General features: G+C 48.3%; 1 long non-coding RNA gene across 3 annotated transcripts; it reads right to left on the bottom strand.

Moving 5' to 3' along the window:
• Positions 1–599: 599 nt before the first annotated feature.
• On the bottom strand, positions 600–18,657 carry LOC119256649 (uncharacterized). Of its 3 annotated transcripts, none has more exons than XR_008553706.1 (5): positions 18,597–18,657; positions 12,133–12,255; positions 11,189–11,325; positions 1,494–1,767; positions 600–676 (listed from the first exon to the last, which is right to left on the bottom strand). It is a non-coding gene; the product is annotated as an uncharacterized LOC119256649 (long non-coding RNA). The 3 variants fall into 3 exon arrangements; XR_008553707.1 differs by lacking the exon at positions 18,597–18,657 and adding an exon at positions 16,030–16,162; XR_005127851.2 differs by lacking the exons at positions 600–676; positions 1,494–1,767 and adding an exon at positions 7,369–7,494.
• Positions 18,658–20,205: the final 1,548 nt, after the last annotated feature.

Genomic DNA, 20,205 nt, shown 5'->3' with positions numbered 1-20,205 from the left:
GCCCTGCCTGGACTTATTTGTGTTCTGTTGTATTTTGTTATATTGTATTTTGTTATATTTGATGTATTTGCTTTTGTGGGCCATGGCTGCATTGTTTGTTTGCTTAGAAAATTGTATATATATGTATAGACTGTATGGCAGAAAACCCTGAGGGGGTGGACTGTAGGGTAAAGAAAATGTCAGGCTTTTCTGCCCTTCCGCCTTCAGGATAGATGATGGATCCTTGTCCTGAATGCATGCCTGATGGCGGGCACCTGGAATAGGGTGTGGGCATAGGTAGATGGGATTCAGCTGAGCTAAGACTGTGCTTTTAAGGGCGGCGTCACGGGGGGACGCCAGCAGCACCAGCACCAGCAGCAGCCGAAGCCGAGAAGCAGCAGAACGAACGCTAGAGAGCCCAGATAGAGTGAGGACTTGCTGGGGGCTGGGAGGCCTGCCAGCCTCCCAGCCCCCCAGCCAGCACCCCTGCCTGCCATATGCCTGGTGAACCCCAAATAAAAAACCTGCAAAACTACTGAGGACTCTGACTCCTCCTTTACCCGATCTGCATGGGATCAGAAAACCTGCCTTGTGCCCTGTCCTGCCCCCTACAGGTCCTCAGCTGGGGGATGCAGGTTCGCTCCCTGGATGCCCAGAGGCAGAACCTTAGGTCCTCAGGCTGAAGCCTGACCTGAACCTGTGTAGGGAGATAGGGGCTGTTGAGGGAACCCACTTTATGACCCTATTCTAGCTGCCCCCTCAAAGGAACCCTGTACCCTGCTCCTTGCACGCCTGCATGCCCACTCCCAGTTGGACATGTGTTGCGTGTGCTATGCCACTTTGTTCACAAGTCTGTCCTGCGGTGAACCACAGTGAGAGATGTGTGACCATCTCCTACCTTCATAGAAATGTTCTTTGGGACTCAGCAGGTGCTCTCTGCTAGGCTCAGGCCTGAGAGAATGCTGTCACCAAACAACAGGGATTAGGATGGGAGAGGAGCTAGAACCGGTGGCACACCTGTGGCTCTGGGCTGTTTTTCCTGGCCCAGAGCCTGTCCCTCGCTGCATCCCTGTACCATTCATCACCCAGGGTCTGGCTACGTCCCAAAGGTGTCCTGGCCCTAGTCCTGCTTCTGGAAGGTCCCAGGTTCCCCAGCTATACAGAGAGACCCTCAGTCCCAGAGCTGTCCCAGCCCCTTCCACCTGACACAGTGAGCCAGCAGAGAGGCAGCTGGGTCAACACCTCTCATCACAGCTGCCTGGCTAAGGAGGGGCCATGTGCCATTCCAGGAGCTCTGAGGAAGGAAATGGAGTCACTAAAAAGTGCTCAAGGGGGCAAGTCTCTGAGAAGATTGCACAATGAAACACATGCACCTAGAAACATGGCCCTGCCACCCTCAAAACCAGGAAGCCCCTTCTCTAAGTGGACTTTTTTGAATAGACTCCATCCCTGGGGATGGGTGTTGGCCTGACCTAGTGGCTTTCTGGCTCCCTGGTATTCATCATTCTACACACCTGGTCGCTTGAAAGTACGCATGAGTGAGGAGGCTGGCATGTGACTGAGGGACATCAGAGGCGGCACGACTAGTCAACCAACGAACTCAGACTGCTAGATGCCCCAGAATGGGCCTTCCGAGCATCATGATGGACACTAGGTCACATGTCCCCACTTTCCTGGGCTACAAATAGGTGGCTCCTGAGACTTAGACCATGGCACATCACTTGATTGGGCTTGAGGTTCACTTTGGAGTCATTTCACAGCCATCATCTCAAGGAGCATCATGACAACCTGGAAGGTAGAGGACCCATTTTACTCCAAAACTCTAAAGTACAAAGACAACACCTAAATGTCTTGTTTTTGACCCGCATGCGGACTAGTGCAAGGATAAGGGAATTTTGCGAAGAAATGCAGGGAGTGGGGTGCTGGGCTCAGGAGGTGGGCAGCCAGGCCCTGGGGTTTGTGCTGTTGAGGACCTCTGATGGGGTCAGTTATCTAATGGGTCATGAGGCAGAGCAGACTGTTAAACATTCAAGAATTTTCTGGGTCAGTTTTTAAACCAACAAGTAGCTAGAAATCAGACTTCATGGGAGTACTCATACCACAAAAAATAGCAAATTCTAAATCGGCATTTTTTTTTTTCTGGAAAGCTAGTTTATCATCACAACTGCTGTACAGGGGTGTTGGTCCCTATCTCTGGGGCAGGCAAAGTTTCATGGTAGGTGATTAAGTTTTTAGCTATCTCCACCCCACCCACCCAATTTGGCCCTAGATCATCTCTAGATCTAGCCTTCCTTGCCTCATACTCCCTCATAGCCTCTATATTTCTGGGTCCTTTACTCTGAGGCAGGTAAGCCTGCTCAGGGAGAAGTTATCTGTCCCTCTTGAGCCCCCAAGACAGAAGCACACAGGGGGCTTGTAGGCTCTAGGATAAGTAGAGGGGGCTGAGTTTAGGGACTGGTCTCTGGCTTGGATCAGGAACGTGGTGAAGTAAGATCCCAAGTTCCTTTAATCCTTGGGAGATTCCTGTCCCTTGACCACTCAAGGACCTGGGAATAACTATGTCAATGGTGCACTGATGAGTGAAACCAGCTGGGGCAGGCCACTGCCTCCTCCCAGAACCTAGGAAATCATGGCTAATTATTGACCCGTATTGGTACTGGGGCAGGAACACCCTCATTATTACCCATTAGCAACTCCTGAGTGTGCTCACAGTGGGCAAATCAGGACAACAGGAAGGAATAGGGCCTTCCTACCCTCCACACCCCATCATTGAGATTTCAGGGTTATGAACTCTGCCAGCCCAATGTAGACCCAGCTCCCTGCTTCCCTTTGTTACTTCCTTACCCACACCCATCCTTCTCCCCAAGCCCCTTGAGCACTGAAACCCGCAGTGAGCAGTGAGGCTGCACCTAGAAACCATGGACCTCCTTCTCTTTAGTGTTTCTGCTGCCTGAAGATGTCTGGGGAGAGCACCAAAGGTGCCCAGAGAAGTGACTTTCACTCCTGGGAGGAAGGGGAGATAGGGAATGGGAGAGTATCTGAGCATTCTCAGGAAATCACTGTGACCAAAGAGTAGAAAGCTTATGAATTTTGGTATCGTCGATGAGGCCCAGACTGAAACATAGGAGGGTCAACAAAAGTGGAAAGAAGCCAGGTGCTGCCACTTCCCCCCAGACTGCCTCGCTAGCTCCCTCATTCCCAAGGTAAAGCTGACCTGGGGAGAAAGCAAAGGGGGATTTCAAGGCAGCGAAAACGAAAAATGAAGTCAGGAGGTGCACTTTCGGCCTCATGGGCTCTGTAGTCAGGACCCAAGCCTGATCTGACACTCAGCTATCGATGTCTTAAATTCCTTAACCAAATTGCATGTGTTTATCTTTTTTGAATGCTGAGTAATATTCCATGGTGTATATGGACCACATCTTCTTGATCCAGTCATCTATTTTTGGGCATTTGGGCTGTTTCCAAAGCTTAGCTATTGTAAACAGTGCTGCAATAAGGGGGTTGTAATTATATGGGGAATATAAAAAATAAAATTTAAATAAAAAATAAAATAAAAATTCCTTAACCATCTTGAACAAGGGGGGCCATGCTTTCCTGATGCACAGGCCCTGTAAATCCAACCTGATGGAAACACGCTCAACCTGCACATGTAAAACACACCACACACGGTCACACTAGAGTTCTCAGTGCAAAATGGCTGAGAAATAGGGTAATCTGCATAAGGAATTCAGTTCCCACCTTTCATTTCACACATTTATTTGCGCACACATTTACATGAAGTATTAAAATCATTTATTGGAGGCACCTGCTGTTTATTAGCCTCTGGGCACATTTGTTGCCTCAGAGAACTAGGCAGATCCCTATCACCATGGCTTACAAGCTAATGAAAACAGGATACAGCTGTTTAACAGCCCCGTTTTGAAGAATTTAAGACGAATGTGTATGTGCAGGCTGACCTCTTGAAGCAACCCTAGTCATAACCACACTGCTTTCAAAGTGGGTCACCCTGCCTTCTGCACCAACCCCCCCACACACATTACAGGGCCACGGACATGACACCCTCTAATCTCCCACCTCTGGGCATTGGCCACCAGGAATAAGAGCCTGCTTGCCTGTGTGACTCCTGCACAACTCCAGTCCTGGCCTTACCTGAGGCCCTGGACCCAGGGTTGGGGTGAATTTGTGAGGTTGATGGTGCAGTTCTGAGGAGCAGGGGCCACAACTGCATCTAGCTCTGATTCAGTGAGTTATGATGGCAGGTCTTCAAGCTAAAAAGAGGGCCAAAGAAGTGAATTCTGCACAAAAATCTAGCTGCAGATTCAGATCAGGACCCAAGGGAGTCTGGGTGAGCTCTGACCTAAGCAATGTGTAGGGGCAGGACAGGACACAGTGCAGGTTTTCTATGATCCAGCAGACCGGGTAAAGAAGGAGTCCTAGAGAGTCCTCAGTGGTTTTTGCAGGTCTTCTATTGGGATTTACCCGGTACACAGCAGGCAAGGGTGCTGGGGAGCCGGGAGGCTGGCAGGCCTCCCAGCCCCAGTAAGTCTTCACTCTATCTGGGTTCTCCGGCCTTCTCTGCTTCTCTCTCGGCTTATGCTGCTTCTTTCTCGGCTTCTCTTTCTGCTTCTCCTGGTGTCCCCGTGACGCCGCCCTTAAAAGTCCAGTCTCAGCCCAGGTGAATCCCATCTACCTATGCCCACACCCTACTCCAGGTGCCCGCCATCAGACATGCATTCAGGACCGACCGCAAGGATCCATCATCTATCCTGATGGCGGGAGGGCACAAAAGCCTGACATTTTCCTTACCCTACACAGAGGTACTGGGGGGCTGGGAGGCCTCCCAGACCCCACCAAGTCTTCACTCTGGGCTCACTGGCATTCTCTTGTGGCCTTGTTCTCTGCTTCTCTCATGGTTCTCTTCTGCTCTCTGCTCTTCCTGGCATCCCCATGATACCGCCCTTATAAGCTCAGTCTCTCAGCCCAGATGTACCCATCTACATATGCCCGCACCCTATTCAGGTGCCCGCCATCAGGCATGCATTCAGGACTGCAGATCCATCATCAATCCTAATGGCAGGAGGGCAGAAAAGCCTGATATCATTTATCTACCTGTAAGGGCAGGAACAGGACACAGTGCAGGTTTTCTGATCCCATGCAGACTGGGTAAAGGAGGAGTCAGAGTCCTCAGTGGTTTTTTGCAGGCTTTTATTGGGATTTACCCGGTACACAGCAGGCAAGGGTGCTGGGGGGCCGGGAGGCTGGCAGGCCTCCCAGTCCTCAGCAAGTCTTCACTCTTTCTCGGCTCTCCGGCATTCTCTCTGCTTCTTTGCTCTCGGCTTCTGTTCGTTCTTGGCTTCTGCTGGCGTCCCCATGGCGCCGTCCTTAAAAGCCCAGTCTCAGCCCAGGTGAATCCCATCTACCTATGCCCACACCCTACTCCAGGTGCCCGCCATCAGGCATGCATTCAGGACCGCAAGGATCCATCATCTATCCTGATGGCGGGAGGGCAGAAAAGCCTGACATTTTTCCTTACCCTACACAAGGCTTTTGGGGAAACCAAAAGCACCAACAGATTCCTTTTACCCAAATCACAAACCCCTAGACTACCAGCACCACTGTTCCCGAGCAGCAACTACCCAGCCCGCACCAGTCAGCCACAGCCAAAGGCACTTGGGAGGGAAGTTTTTCCTTCATAGTTTCCCTTCTTAGTCCCTGCCACAGCCCACACTGCACAGGCCAGCGTGCCACTGAGGGACAAAGCGCTGCTGCCCCTGCTCTACACTATTCCAGTCTCTTCTTCCCATTTGGTTTGCTCTGCAGTCTTTTACCATCCCCATTTAGACTCTTGCACATGGAAGCCACCCAGTTCAGCCTATCAGCAGATGCTTGGCCCTGGAGGACCTGGAGGTGTTTGGGAAACTGTGATCTCAGGCCCCAATGCCATGACTGGCTCTTCAGGCCCGGGGTCAGGGCCAGGGCTAACCAAGAGTTGCTGACTAATTCCCTAGAAGTTCAAATTGCTTCTTTCTATCTTTCAATCAAGTAGGAATGTTACTCAAGGTGTTCTGAAGTTCTCCTGAGTCCCCTCTTTACAGCCCTGCCCTCCAAATTGGGTTTGCGCCTTCTTCCTAATTCCTACGCCTCCACCCTAGAGCGAGCCCTTTATCCCTTTCTGCCTGGATCCTACCACCCTCCCTCTGGGTCACAGAAGACCAGCAGTTTGTCTGACCAGAGGCACTGGCTCTAAGGGAAGACCCTAGCAGAACCCCCCTTCCTCTCCCATCTCCATGTCCCCTTCACGTAAAAGGAAGGGAATGGGACCTGTAAGAGCGTCCAAATAGTTCCTGGGACATTAACCCCAGGAGTAGTGACAAATACTCCTGCAATCTATGAAATCTTCAGGCAATCAACATAGACAGACTGGGTATTCTCCAAAGACCAGTAGACTTCTAATGACACTAGGAAATTACACATGGAAGATTTCTGTCCAACTTAAAATACCTCAAAGGCAGCTTTGAACTGATCCTGAAATAGTTTTAATTGCTGCTGATGATAACTGGGATTGTGAGCAATGCAAACACATAAAATAGCCTCAGTGCAGGGAACTGCTTCTTTTGAATTCAGTGCCAACTTAGCTTTGCTCCTAACTTTCCCGCTGGCAGTCAAAATGACCTCTCTTCTTTACGATCAAGAAGTGAGGGGAGGCAGAAAAGGGAAGAGGGAAGAAGGAAAATACACCGGCACCCTAACATACATGGCAATCTCCAGGTGACTGTAGCAGCAGCAGCAGCAGACACTTACTGAGCACATACTATGTGCCAGACACCATGAGTGGCAGTAAATAAGTGTAAGGCACCCTAAGAGTCTGCAGCAGAGATGGAGAGAGCTGATGTCAAAGGAGTGGGTTGATTCAATTCCACACATATTTCTTGAGGTCAACTGCACCTCATGTTGACAGATGAATCAGATCTGAGTCCTGCCCTCACAAAGTTCTCAGGTGAGTGGGGGCATAGACTCAGACACAGATGCCCCAAATCCAGAAAGATGAGTTCAGGAGGTGGGGAAGATGGTGACTCAGTACACTGGGAAATCAACCAAGATTACACCAGAAAAACAGAAATGGAAGGAATATTCAGCATCAATACTGAAAATGGGATGAGACCATCCTTTAAGCGTTGGTGCTCTCCAGCAGATACTACCACAGGATTTGGGAGGTGAGGACCCCGGGACTGAGGCAGCTCATGTGGTGTAAAGGCAGGACTGGACCACAGTGCAGGTTCTCTGATCCCATGCAGACCGGGTAAAGGAGGAGTCAGAGTCCTTAGTGGGTTTTTGCAGGTCTTTTATTGGGGTTCACCAGGCATATGGCAGGCAGGGGTGCTGGTTGGGGGGCTGGAAGGCCTGCCAGCCTCCCAGCTCCCAGCAAGTCTTTACTCTCTCTGGGCTCTCTGGCGTTCGTTCGTTCTGCTGCTTCTCGGCTTCTGCTGCTGCTGCTGGCGTCCCCGTGACACCGCCCTTAAAAAATCACAGTCTTAGCTCAGCTGAATCCCATCTACCTATGCCCACACCCTACTCCAGGTGCCCGCCATCAGGCATGCATTCAGGACAAGGATCCATCATCTATCCTGATGGCGGAAGGGCAGAAAAGCCTGATATTTTCTTTACCCTACATGTGGACACACCAGACAAGAAAGCTTTGGGGATTGGAGTTAGTTTCTGGATAAAGGAGTCCAAATCAAAACATGCAGGTAAGTACAGAAGAAAAGTCTGTAGGGAAATACACAATGAGAATACTTGTATTGAGTGGTAGAATCATGAATGATCTTTTCTTCCAGATATATTATATATACATGTATTCTGGGAATATATTCTCTAGTAAGAAAACAGTATTTAAAAATAAAGCAACTTGTTCTTGCATTTTTCTGTGAGCTTAAAATTATTACCAAATAAAACTTTTAATGAGGGGTAAATTGGGAGTCTTTATACCTACTGCTCAATTTTGCTGTGAACCTAAAATTGCTCTGAAAAAGTAAGTTTATTATAATTTTTAAAGTTTTTATAAGGGTACATAAAGGGGGAAGTACATTGTAGGGTAAGTAAAGTATCAGGCTTTTCTGCCCTCCCGCCATCAGGATAGATGATGGATCCTTGTCCTGAATGCATGCCTGATGGCGGGCACCTGGAGTAGGGTGTGGGCCTAGGTAGATGGGATTCACCTGGGCTAAGACTCGGCTTTTAAGGGCGGCATCACAGGGACGCCAGCAGAAGCCAAGAACGAACGGAAGCAGAGAGAACTCCAGAGAGCCCAGACGGAGTGAGGATTTGCTGGGGGCTGGGAGGACTGCCAGCCTCCCGGCCCCCCAGCACCCCTGCCTGCCATGTGCCTAGTAATCTAAATAAAGACCTGCAAAAGCCACTGAGGACTCTAACTCCTCCTTTACCCGGTCTGCTGGATCAGAAAACCTGCCCTGTTGTCTTCCTGCCCTTACATACTTTAAATAAGACTGACAATAAGAGTAATTGGTAAAGCTAAATGATAGGTGCAAGAGGGTGCTTTTCCCTGGTGGTCTAGGGGTTAAGTCTCAGCACTATCAGTGCTACAGCTGGCCAGGGAGCTGACCCACATATGGTGCAGCAGACCTCTCCTATCTCGCTTGCTCTCCCCTTGGCAGTGTATTTCAGTAAATCCACCTGCTCTGCTCCCCACTCTGTCTCCGGTGAATCCGCTCACCCCTTGCACCTCTGGCCTACACCCCAGTTCTACTAAATAAATATATGATTAAATACATAATTTTTAAAAAGGGTGCATTTGAGGTATCCACTACTTTTGGGCGTGTTTGAAATTTTTCCACGCTGAAAAGTAAAATAGTAAGTAAACAAATGCTCACCAGCTTGGCCTGCCCAAGTTCTAAGTCTGCTCCCTGGGGAGTCTGTGTGTCACCTGGCACGCTGGTCACCAGGGATAGGCAGCCTGGGCTGGGTCTCAGTGTTCCTGCCTAACTCTCTTCCGCAACACGCCACATACAAGGCTCCCCTCGGGCCTCCCTGGTGGCTATCCACAGCCACTGCTGCATGAGTTTGATCCTTGGCCAGGGGAGCTAACCCACATGGCGCGGCAGACCTCTCCTGTCTCACCCGCTGCTCCCCTCAGCAGTGTATTTCAGTGGATCTGCCTGTTCTGCTCCTCACTCTGTCTCTGGCGAGTCCTCTCATCCTCTTGCACCTCTAGCCTCCACCCCAGCCCTTGTATGCATACATAAATAAATCTTTAAAAAAAAAAAACCAAGGCTCCCCTCAACACAGAGTCCAAGGAGCGGGGATCTCACCACTCTTACCCGTGCTCTTGGCACAAGGGCTGAGGGTGGTGGGGCCTTCTGGCCTGAGCTCCCACTAGCCTCTTGTTAGTCTTCCTGTCCTGTACCTTGTCCCAGTCTGGGTTTCCTTCTCATGCAAGTCCACAGGCACGAGCCTTTCACAACATAAAGAATAATCCCCTAGCATAGTCCTGCATCCCCCTTGGTCAACCATAATTTCTTTACTTCCTTCCCAGTCAGTTTCTAGAAAAGCTATGGCACGTGATGCCCTACTGGGAACACGTGAGAGCTAAAATCCAGCCCATACGCACTTGTCAAGCTAGCATGCCTGGAAGAAGGGGCGCACCTATCTAACTCACACAAAGGTGCCATATGGTGGGTGCACCCTGCTTCCTCTCTGCCTCACTGTGTCACCTCTACTCACTGCCAAAGCCACTGGCTCCTGTTCCCACCACCCTCCACTGTACCCTTGCCAAGGGCGTCATCCCAGGAACCCTTCAGGGAATTTCATTTTCTGAACCATTGGCATGGTGGCTTTTCTTTTTTTTTTTTTTGAAGATTTATTTATTTATACAAGCACTAGGTACAGTCAGAAGCGCGGGAGGGTGAGAGAATTCACCAGAGCCAGAGCGGAGAGCAGAACAGGCAGAATGACAAAGTACACTGCTGAGGGGAGCAGCGGGCGGCAGGAGAGGTCTGCGCGCCATGTGGGACCCTCCTCTGGTGGCCGGGGAGCAGCTGGGGATCGAACCGGCACTGCAGAGGCTGCGGGCAGCTTCACAGCCCAGCGCTCAACCGCTGAGCCACCGGGTAGGCCCATGGTGGCTTTTCTTACTATGTTTTCTTTGACCAATCAGTTCCTGTAACCCAAATTTCTGGAACTTGTACCTCAGACACCCCTCCTCTTGGTCTTTTAGGATCCCTTCTCCTGGAAGTTCCCTGAACAGCCCTTTCCCTCTCATTCCACACTCAACCCAGGTCAGTGACCCCCAGGTCTGTGTTCCTGGCCTAACCTCTCCTCTGCTCCGTGGCCCACTGCCACATCCACCTACAAGTGCCACTTTCAAGAATAAACACGTGATCCTCTCCCCACACTCATTTTGTCTCCCGTGTCAATGACATGGGCAAAACCATTGCCATCGAGCCATCCCCAGTCACCCCTGCCTATTCTCACTGCCTTTCCGAAGATTGGTGGGTGGCATGTTCTAGGGTTCCTCCTCCTGAGCCTCTCTCACTGCCCTACTTCAGGACCAACTGTTGCAATAGTTGTCCTGCAGGTCTCACCACTTCTTGCCTCCTCCCCTTAATCCACTCTCCTCAGAACTGCTAGAGTCATTCTTCTGCTCAAAATTCCTCCATCGCTCTTCATGCCCAAATAAAGTTCTGTCTCTCAACACAGTGCATGAGGGCACCCCCACCCCATCCCCCAGTTCATGCTACTCCTGTAATAAATGGCTCACAGTTCCCCAGACATGATGGGCTTTCTCATGCCTTTTCAGAAACCACTCACTTGGCCATGCAAACCCTCCCCACAGCCCTGTTCTCCTGGTAAACACCAATTCTCCCCCTCAGAAGTCAGTTAAAGTGCTATCATCTCTGGGCAGTCTACCTGATTTCCCAGCAGACTTAGGGACTCCTCCTCTAAGATCCCCCCATGGGGACATTGTTCCTCCATTCCACCTGCAGTCTCCCAGAGGCCAGGCCCAGGTCATCACTGAGATGAGCACTGGCACAATCCAGGAGAGAAAGTCCTGGTCTTTTGGGGCCTTTGATCAATTTTTACCCATCACCTAGATAGTCTCTGAACCCAGCTCACCTTTTACCCTGTCCCATTAAGTCCTACATATATGCATATATATATGTACACAAATAGATCCAAGAGAATATATTTATACCTGTGATATACACTGATGTTTTCTATTTGACTTCTTTTTTTTCTTTCTTCTTTTTTAATGCTGGTAATGATACCAAATTAAATCCCTCTTCTACGAGTTAGTGCCAACCAACCATTAGAATACCTCTGCTGTCGTCACTAGGGATCAAAAAGAGTTGCCAGCAGGGGAACAATGTGATTAGAAGGGTGGCTTAGTGCTTCTCAAATGTTCTATTCTGTGAATTCCAATCTGTCACATACTCTAATTTTAAAAAATACAAGTTTTAGATAACTAAGATTTTTAAAAAATATAATCCCTGATTCATTATCATTAGCTTCAGCAACCACCAGACTGGGGCCAGATGTGTGTGGGAATTTGCCAGTCCTGATGCCACACCTGCCTTGCCTCTCTAGCCTGGGGCAATGCCAACTAGATAGTCTGAGGGGCTCTGCTTAGGAAAAAGGTGTGCTATGCGGGCCCATGCCTTGTCAACAGAGCCAGGCTGCCTGAGTGCACATCTGACTCACCTGCCTACCAGCTGTGCACTGTGGAGAAAGGACTTAACCTCTGTTTCCTCCTAGGATTATCCTGGGAGATTAAAAAAGCAATTCAACCACAGGGCTTGGCCCAGGGCTGGAACCTGGCTGACACTCCACCTATTTGCTGCCCTGTTCATGATTCTGTTCTTGTCATCTCCTGTCTTTCTGAGTCAGCCTCATCTGTGAAGGTCTTTTCTCTTTGACCCTGGCTGATTACTTAGGCCAAAACTTCACCTTCCTTAGTTCCTCACTTCTCTGTCTCTAGCCATCAGAAAACAGCTTGCACCCTATGTGGCAGAGAAAACGGTGAGCACAAGCTTCTTCCTGCCCCAGATTCTCTTCATTCCCACATCCTTTCTGGGGGGGTTGAGGGGAGTTGTTGTCTGTGCCCATTCAGGCTAATCCTTCCATCTGAGCTCAACTTACCTGCCCCCCTCCTCTCTCCACTGATGGGAGCTTTTATCCAGCAATCATTCCCACCCTCTTCTGGGAAGCCTTCCAAAGAGTCAAGTCACTAGTGTGCTGGTCCATGTTTAACAAGAGGCCCCTCTAAAGAAAAAAAAATGTAGTCGTGGATATGCATATATGAGTTTACTGCAAATTTTACTGACACAGGGGTGTTTAGTAATTTATAGGTAATAATAAAATATATAGCACTTCTTATTATAAATTGCATATAGCCAACTGAACCTCACGGAATGATTTCACTAATTTTTTTACTAACCTGTTGAATTCATAACCAATCTATAGCTATGCAAATAAGTGTAGTTCCAACATGAATGTTGACTGATATTTTTGTTTGCACCAACTAGTAAAAAAAAAATGAACTAATGAAGATATACATTGGAACTTCACGTATATGTCAATGATATAAGTAACTGCAATGACTCAGAAATAGTTTTTGAAAGCTGAAGAATATTTGCTTAATATTTCTGTACCATCCACAATGTAACTGGTCACATGCACAACACACACTTAAGTTTAATGTTCGTTATTAACATTTTCTTTATAATTTTCTCAGACAATCAAGTCAGGACAATCAACATTTTCTCTATAATTTTCTTAGACAATCAGGAAAACAATAAATCAAGCCCTGATTTGTGTTGTTTGCCAATGCCCATGGTGTAAATATTCACGCCACAGCCAATTTCAAGCTACCGAAGTGATGTCACTGAATGCAGAATGGGGGAAGAAAAGCACAGTAACATAACACCATATAATATTTCCACAAACATACAGTTGCAAGTAATCTTAAAAGCGTAAGCAATAAAATATTGTCAAATTCTTAGGAAATAATGAATTTTGAGTTTTTATCTTTGCTTTTAATAAAAGCTATATAATTATAACTTTATATATTTTAATGTTTAAATGATACTGAAGTTTAACTACTGTCACAAAATTCCAGAATATTTAATAGTCAGCTCTCAGCAGCTGGTAGGATCTGAGCATATATCTGATCCTTCCCCACAGTTCTGCCTTCAATTGTGCCCTCATAAAGCCCCTTCCAATGTACACTTTTCAGGTCTTACAAGCAAAACTGAATTCATTTTCTTGCTCTCAAATCTATTCCTCTCCAGGGCTGCCATCTTGGTGAGGGTCTTCATCTTCAACCCAGAAACTGCATCACACGTCATCATCAGGCATCACAACCTTCACTCTGTCCCCTGGCCTGCTTGGAGTCACACCCACAACCTCTTAATTGAACCACTATCACTTCCTCTCCAGACCTTCCATATCCAGGCACTGTCCACTCCTGCCCCTCTTCTCCATGGCATCAAAAGCACTCATTATGTCCTACCCTGTTCCGTGCTGGGTGAAATCAGTTTTCCCGGAGCCTAATAGTCATTGTTTCTGGTCTCATCTTCCCAGATCCATCTCTAGCATGCCCTGCCCATTTAACTTCTGCTCCAGCTGCAGAACTAAGTTCAGTTCTTTTAACAGATCCCTCTCTCCCAAACCTCCATGCCTTTTAACTGCCATTCCTTGTCCCTAGAATACTCTTCTTCAAATTCAGTTTCACAAATTCTCTGCCATTCTTCTGAACACACTGCAAATATTACCTCTCTACTCAGGATCCTGGGGGTTGTACCCCTTGATCTGAGCTTTGATGGATGAGGAATCAGCCAAGGGGGTGTGGGGAAGAGTGCTTTAGGAAGAGGGAGGCAGATGCAATGATTCTGAGAGCAAGACATGTTGGAAGCTACATATGATTCAATGTGGGTAACCCTTAAAGGTCAAGGAAGGTGACCAGATCCTGAAGGGTTTTAACTGGCACATGGAGAAAGTCTGATAATGATGAAGTATAATGGGAAGCAATAGATGTCTTCCTGGTTCAGAATTCCAGGTCCTTCAGAAAGATCAATTTGAGAACTAATGGAGACATATGGGGTAAGAATCAAGACACTGGGTTAAGAGATGGAATTGATAGTGTAGTTAAGAACTTAAGTAGTTAAGAACTGCTTAACTACATTCAGTGGCAGAGAGCGGCAGGCAGATGGGAAGGGAGTGTGGAGTAGAAATGGTAGTGCTGGGTGACCTGAAGGGAAGGACTAAGGGGGCTTCCCAGGCAAGCTGGAGGCTAGAGATCCTAGAGGAGCAGCCTTGGGGTTGGAGGGGGGTGCAGGGGGCAACTATGAGTTCATCTAGGGACTTGCTGGGTGTGAAGTACACACAGTGCACTGAAGTGGAAAGACAATAAGTTCCTTCACCAGTTGGTTATCAGAATATGGACTTCAAGGAAAATTACTGATTGAAAAGTGAAATTTTGGAAGTTGCCAGCAAGTTGGCATTTGGAAATCTCCTTCATGGAGGCAGGGAGTTTATTGAGAGGAGGGTCTCACGCAAACCCTATGGAACACCAGCATTTAAGGGCTGGTCGTGGAAGAGGAGACTGGGGAAGGAGAGAGGAAGAGAGGCCAACAACAGAATTGACAAGAAAGGACAATGGTTCAGGGAGGAGAGGGTGTTTTCTACATAGCTCAACTACGGCAAAGATTCATATACCCAAGGAATTTAGCAAGTTGGGGTTTACTGGTGGCACTGGTGACAATGGATGAAGGAAGAGTAGGCAGTAAGGTAAAGCTCAAGGCGAAAGAGAAAAGGAAGTTGGGAAGATGGGATGATAGATACCAGGGGTCTGGGGTAGACCCAAGGCCAGCTGAAAGGATTAGCTTTGGGCTGGCAGAAGTGCCCTCCAAAAGACGTGCAAGATAGACACAAGAGTGGACCCATGGCAGGCTGCTATGCCACTGACACTCAGGAAGGCAGTGTCAGTTCAGATGGTCTGGGGGCAGATGCTAAATGGAGTAAAAAGCACAGGATATGTGAGGGGCAGGGGGAAACGCCTGTGAAAGACACAGGGAGAAAGAGCAGGAGTGGACAGAAAATGCCTTCAGGCTGAGAGCAGGTGAAGCCTCAGATCTGGGGCAGAAGTGGCCTGTCCACTGCAACTCTGCTGCACTCACAGCACCACTGGCTGCAGCAGGGTGGAGAGGGACCTGATGACCTCTGAGCTCCCTGCCTTCAACCCCCACCAGGCAGGTTCCCTCTGGCAGGGAAATCTGAGGGGACTCTTCCATGACTGCCCCAGTGAAGGTCTCCTTGCATCCTCTGATTTTTCAATGAAATAGTTTGGGGTTCTTTGCCAGATATCTTTACAGATAAAGGGCAGTGGGGAAGGCTTGGGACTCTTCTAGGGGGAAAGGAAAGGCAAACACTGGCTGCTTGAGGCTGGTAGATCCAATCCTGTGGGGAAGATGAGGGCAGCAGGAAGTTGACGTGACCTAGCCTGGCCATTAGCAGAGGAAGGGCAGTGGAGGGGAGGTGTGGAAGGTTTGGGGAAAAGAGTGGCAGATGTGATAGAAAGGGTCTGGCCTTCAGGAGAAGGAAGTGAGGGTGGAATGGGAGGCAGCAGAGGTTGCAGGGGGCAGAAAACTATGATAAAGGGGAACTTATAAACTTATGATAAAGGGGAACTCATGATACCTGGGGAACTCTATGATAAAGGCTGGTAGGAGTTGTGAATTTTGAAAACTCTGGAAAGGAGAAAGCTGAGATCAGAGAGTGGGGATTCTGGAATTGTCTTAGAGCCGAGATGGCATAGTTCGGGTAATGACAATGTTCCTGACTGAAAAGATCAGTAGCCATGAGACCAGGATCTGAGGTCATGGACTGATGGCACGTTCATATTCCTGTCACATTCCCTGTCAGCTAGCTGTCCTGCAAAACTGTGTCTGACAGCCCCCAGAGATCCTGTGGGCAGGGCTGGTCCCTGGGCACAGAGCAGGCCCTGGTCACATGCCTGGCAACTCCCTGCCAACATACCCTTCTGGAAGAGTCCCAAGTTAATTAAGGCTTGATCATCAGGCAGGAGAGTCAATCCAGTCAGAGGGCCCAGAAGGCTGAAAAGCTCTGGTCCCAGCACTTGAGGTCAGGGCTCCCTCTGAGACAAGACGAGGGTCTGGAGGGAAAGTGGAAAAAGGTATTTAATAGAGGACTGGACTGTATCCAGGTGCTCAGAGAGGGCTTTCCAGAGACGAGGCCTAGTCATATCTCTGAGGAAGGAAAGGGCTGTCCTAGGTGAAGTCAGGGTTGTGAATGTGATACACTGGCCCAGCAAGAGCTCACTCAACCTGCCTTTCCTTCCTTATCACACTGCGTTCCCTGGGGCTTTTGAAGGGGCCTTGCTCTCCTTCAACCAAAAAACATTTGCCCATGCCGTTCCTTTCCCTGGAAAGATTCCTAGCCTCCTCCCCCATCCTTTAGCGGGTGATAAGTTAGAAAGCAACCTAGAATTACTTGAGGGAAAGACCAGCAAATACATTTGAATTTGCCAAGAGACTGACACCAGCTTCACTCACTCAGAGACAGAGGCCAAGTCTGGTTTTCTCCCTGTGGTACTGCATCTTTACCAGCAAAATGTGGACCTTGCAAAGTGGAAGGAGTGAAGCATGAAGGAGATATAACCCAGATGCCTTTCACTGTGTCCGGTACAAAGTAAGTTACTTACTGGTCAGATGAAGGAAAGGACCTGGCAAAAGCTACATACACAAAGCCCCTCCACCCTGTCCCCATGGTCAATAAATTTTCTTTTGGTGGCGCTGGGAGAGGATCCATTTCTAGTCATCCTCGGGACCACAGGCATGTGTCAGAGAATGCACACCTCTGGGCATAATAGGTTACACCTGTCCTTGCTCAAAAGTTACAGGAAGTTACTAAATGGACCAAATGAAGAACAAGCATGCTTGCTGCTCGCTGTTCTCTCTCCCACCCCCAGCTGTTGCCTCATAGAGGGTCAAAAGAGTCAAGATAAAATCTGCCCAACTCATAGTTCCAAAGAAATAGGAGTTAGAAGTGTGACCCAACTGGACTCTGCCCCTCCTAGTCCTATCTCACCTAACCGTGTGGCTCCAGGGAGTCCTTGACCCAAGATGGGCAACCTCTGAGGCCTGTACTTTCCTGCATGAAAGTCCCCTTCATGAGTCTATTTTGAGTCTATTCTGATCTCTCATAAGGTCCAAATCTGGTTTCATTTCCTGGTAAAGGACCCAGTTATATCCACCTTCTTGATAAAATGTTGGGTGTACATCAGGGAGGAGTGGAAACCCATGATCCTCCACTCCTTACCCTCAGTCCACTAGCTTCTCAGAAAAGCTCGGAGGCAAATGTCCTTGGGAGCCTGGTCCAGTCCCACAGCACCTCACTCCCTCCAATCTGACCTTGGTTAGGCTGCAATGTGGATGGGCAGCCTTCACCCCAAACCTGATACTGGGAGGCACAGAATCAGCCAGGCATCAACTTCAGAGTCTCTGAGGTTGAGTGGCAACCTTCAGGCAGGCAATGAAACCCTGAGAAATCTAACTCTGCTACACAGGAAAGAATAAAACCAAGGGGCTTTCCTGGTGGCACAAGGGGTTAAGTCTCAGCACTATGAAGCAATCCGCAGCCACTACAGCATGAATTCGATCTCCAGCCAGGGAGCTACCCACATGGTGTGGCAGATGTCTCTTGTCTCACCCACTGCTCTCCTCAGCAGTGTATTTCAGTAGATCCACCTGTTCTGCTCCCCACTCTGTCTCTGGTGAATCCTCTCATCCGGCCCCCCTCCACCTCTGGTCTACATCCCAGCTCTTGTATGCATAAATAAATAAAATCTTCAAATGAAAAAAAGAATATAATCAAGACACATCCCTGGCTATAAAACACTTCCTTCCTAGTACCTGACACAGGGCCTTTTTACACAGAGGTGTTTTCAGATATTACTTGTTAACTATTTTTTGTTGAATGAATGACACAGACACTAATTTTGTACACTTCTGGGTTAAGAAAACAGTTTACCAGCCTCTTTCCTTTTACCCAGAGACCTCACCTCACCCCACCAATGGACAACCATGGCAGACCTCCCTCTCCCTCCCCACTCAGTGTCCCAGTCAGTGGGATGGCATAATGTTCCCTTTCCACTCAAGCACAGTTCCCTCTTCCCCATACTCCGCTTCTACTCTCTTCTGCCTTACGCAAGGGACACACAGAGCCCTACCCCCAATCAACCTTTGTGAAATTGTCTGAGGATAAAAAAATGCTAGAATACTTCCCACAAACACACACGCACACTGAAGAAGCACAATCTAGATAAAAATCTCACCAAAACATTTTTTAAAATTATGGGATTCCCCAGTGTCTCAAAAGAAAATACTGGCAGCAAGCCCACTGTGGGTGAGAAATCACCAACAAGGGGACTCTGCACCCCCTCTAAGAATTCAGTAGTTGTTTCAGAGTTGTCACTACTCCCATGTCCCCAACCACACCATAAATTGTGCAAGATGCTGTTGAAAGCACAGGAACCTCAAAGCCAGGAACCCCTTAAAGGCAGGAACCTCAAGTTCCAAACTCACCACTGCCAGTAAGTAGCTGTGTAACCTTAGGCAAGTTCCTTAGCATCTCCAGGTTTTCCTCTTTCTCTCTGTAAAATGAAGGATGGGTTTGGATTTCTACCATATTCTCATAGTGCCTAGTCCAGTGTCACTTAGGGAGTCTTAATAAACACAAATAAAGAAGAAAGGCCCAACATGATTTTGGAGTCAATAAAAGCCTAACAAAAGGCAGGTGTAAGTTAAGATGTAGATAAGTCTTGGGTAATATTCCTCAACAAATTCACTAGCTGGATAGAAAGCATCTTTGAATGATCAAAAGGTCTCAGGATCTCCTCTTTCCATGACAAATTTTTAGCACATGGGGTGAAGGGGAGCGGTAGTAATGAGGAGAAACTCTGTGGGGGAAGTGGAGGGGCTGATTGTGACAGAACCACTGAGGGTGAGCTTACTGGTCTCACTCTAGCTGCCCTGCTCCAAGATGTTTTGGGCCTCTCTTACAGGGTGGTGAGTTCCAAATGTGGGTCCCTGCTTTAGGGTAGTGCATGGTGACAGTGGCACTTGTCTGCCCAGGGACTAGTTACAAACCCAGACACTTCCCACCCCAAACCCAAGGAGGAAGCAGGTTGAGGTGTTCTTGGACCATCTTTACATGAACACAGCTAGCCACATATGGGTCCCCAACTACTGGAGAAAGGAAGACCGCCCTCTGGAGCACAGGTATGCAGGCAAGGGCCTTATGTCCAGACAGTGATCGCAGAACTCTGAGAAATTTGTACTCTTACCCTCAGAGACCCTCATCCCAAGGGGTTCTTATGTTCCTCTCAATACACTCTCTCCAACTCTTTAGGATTCAGGGGGACACAAGAATCCAGCCGGGAGTCTCTTCAGAGAGGGTTTTCCCAGACTGGCTGTGAGAACAGTCACATATTGTCCAAGGACATATGCCTCTGGTTCCCTCTGCCCCACTGAGGGGACACACCGGTGGGCTAAGGGCTCAGCTTTAGCATCAGATCAGCTCTGCCTCTCATACACCATGTGGTGTGGTCATGAGACTATGGGAAAGCTACCTGGCTTTTGGGAGCCACTGGTTCATCTTTCATAAAATGCAAACAATAGGATCAACTCAATAAGCAGCTATGCAGATTAAATGAGAGAATGCTCAGAGAGCACCTTTAGGCCAAGCCCAGAGCTAACTCATATTTACCATGATGATTACACACAGCTACAAAAAGCCCTCAAAGGTAAGACCAACAGGCCTCAGTAAAATTATGTCAGCGATGCTCTTAAAAGGATCCTATCAGGTCACATGATAGTGACTGGAAAGGCCAGGAACACCAGAATAGAAAAGAAACCTTGCCATCCCAGGAAGACTCTTAAGTACTCTAGGAAGATGAGTGGTCATGGCAGTTTTAGAGATTATGGAATCCATAACTAAGGAAACTTAGCTCAGAGACAATGAGGGTCCTGCCTATAGTCACGCTGTAGGTTTGTGACATAACTGGATAAGAGGATATATCTCCAATTTCTTCTCAGTATGATCAGATTATTTTCTGAGATATTAGTCTGTTTAGATGACTGTATTTTTATTTTCCCCTCCAATTCAAGGTCTTATATCTGTCCTCTTTGGTTT

Source organism: Talpa occidentalis, unplaced genomic scaffold (assembly GCF_014898055.3).
Source record: "Talpa occidentalis isolate TD23 unplaced genomic scaffold, MPIMG_talOcc4v2.1 talOcc4.357, whole genome shotgun sequence".
NCBI classification, from domain to species: Eukaryota; Metazoa; Chordata; class Mammalia; order Eulipotyphla; family Talpidae; genus Talpa; species Talpa occidentalis.
Note: the sequence above shows the minus strand (reverse complement) of the source record. Positions and strands in the feature narration are given on the sequence as shown.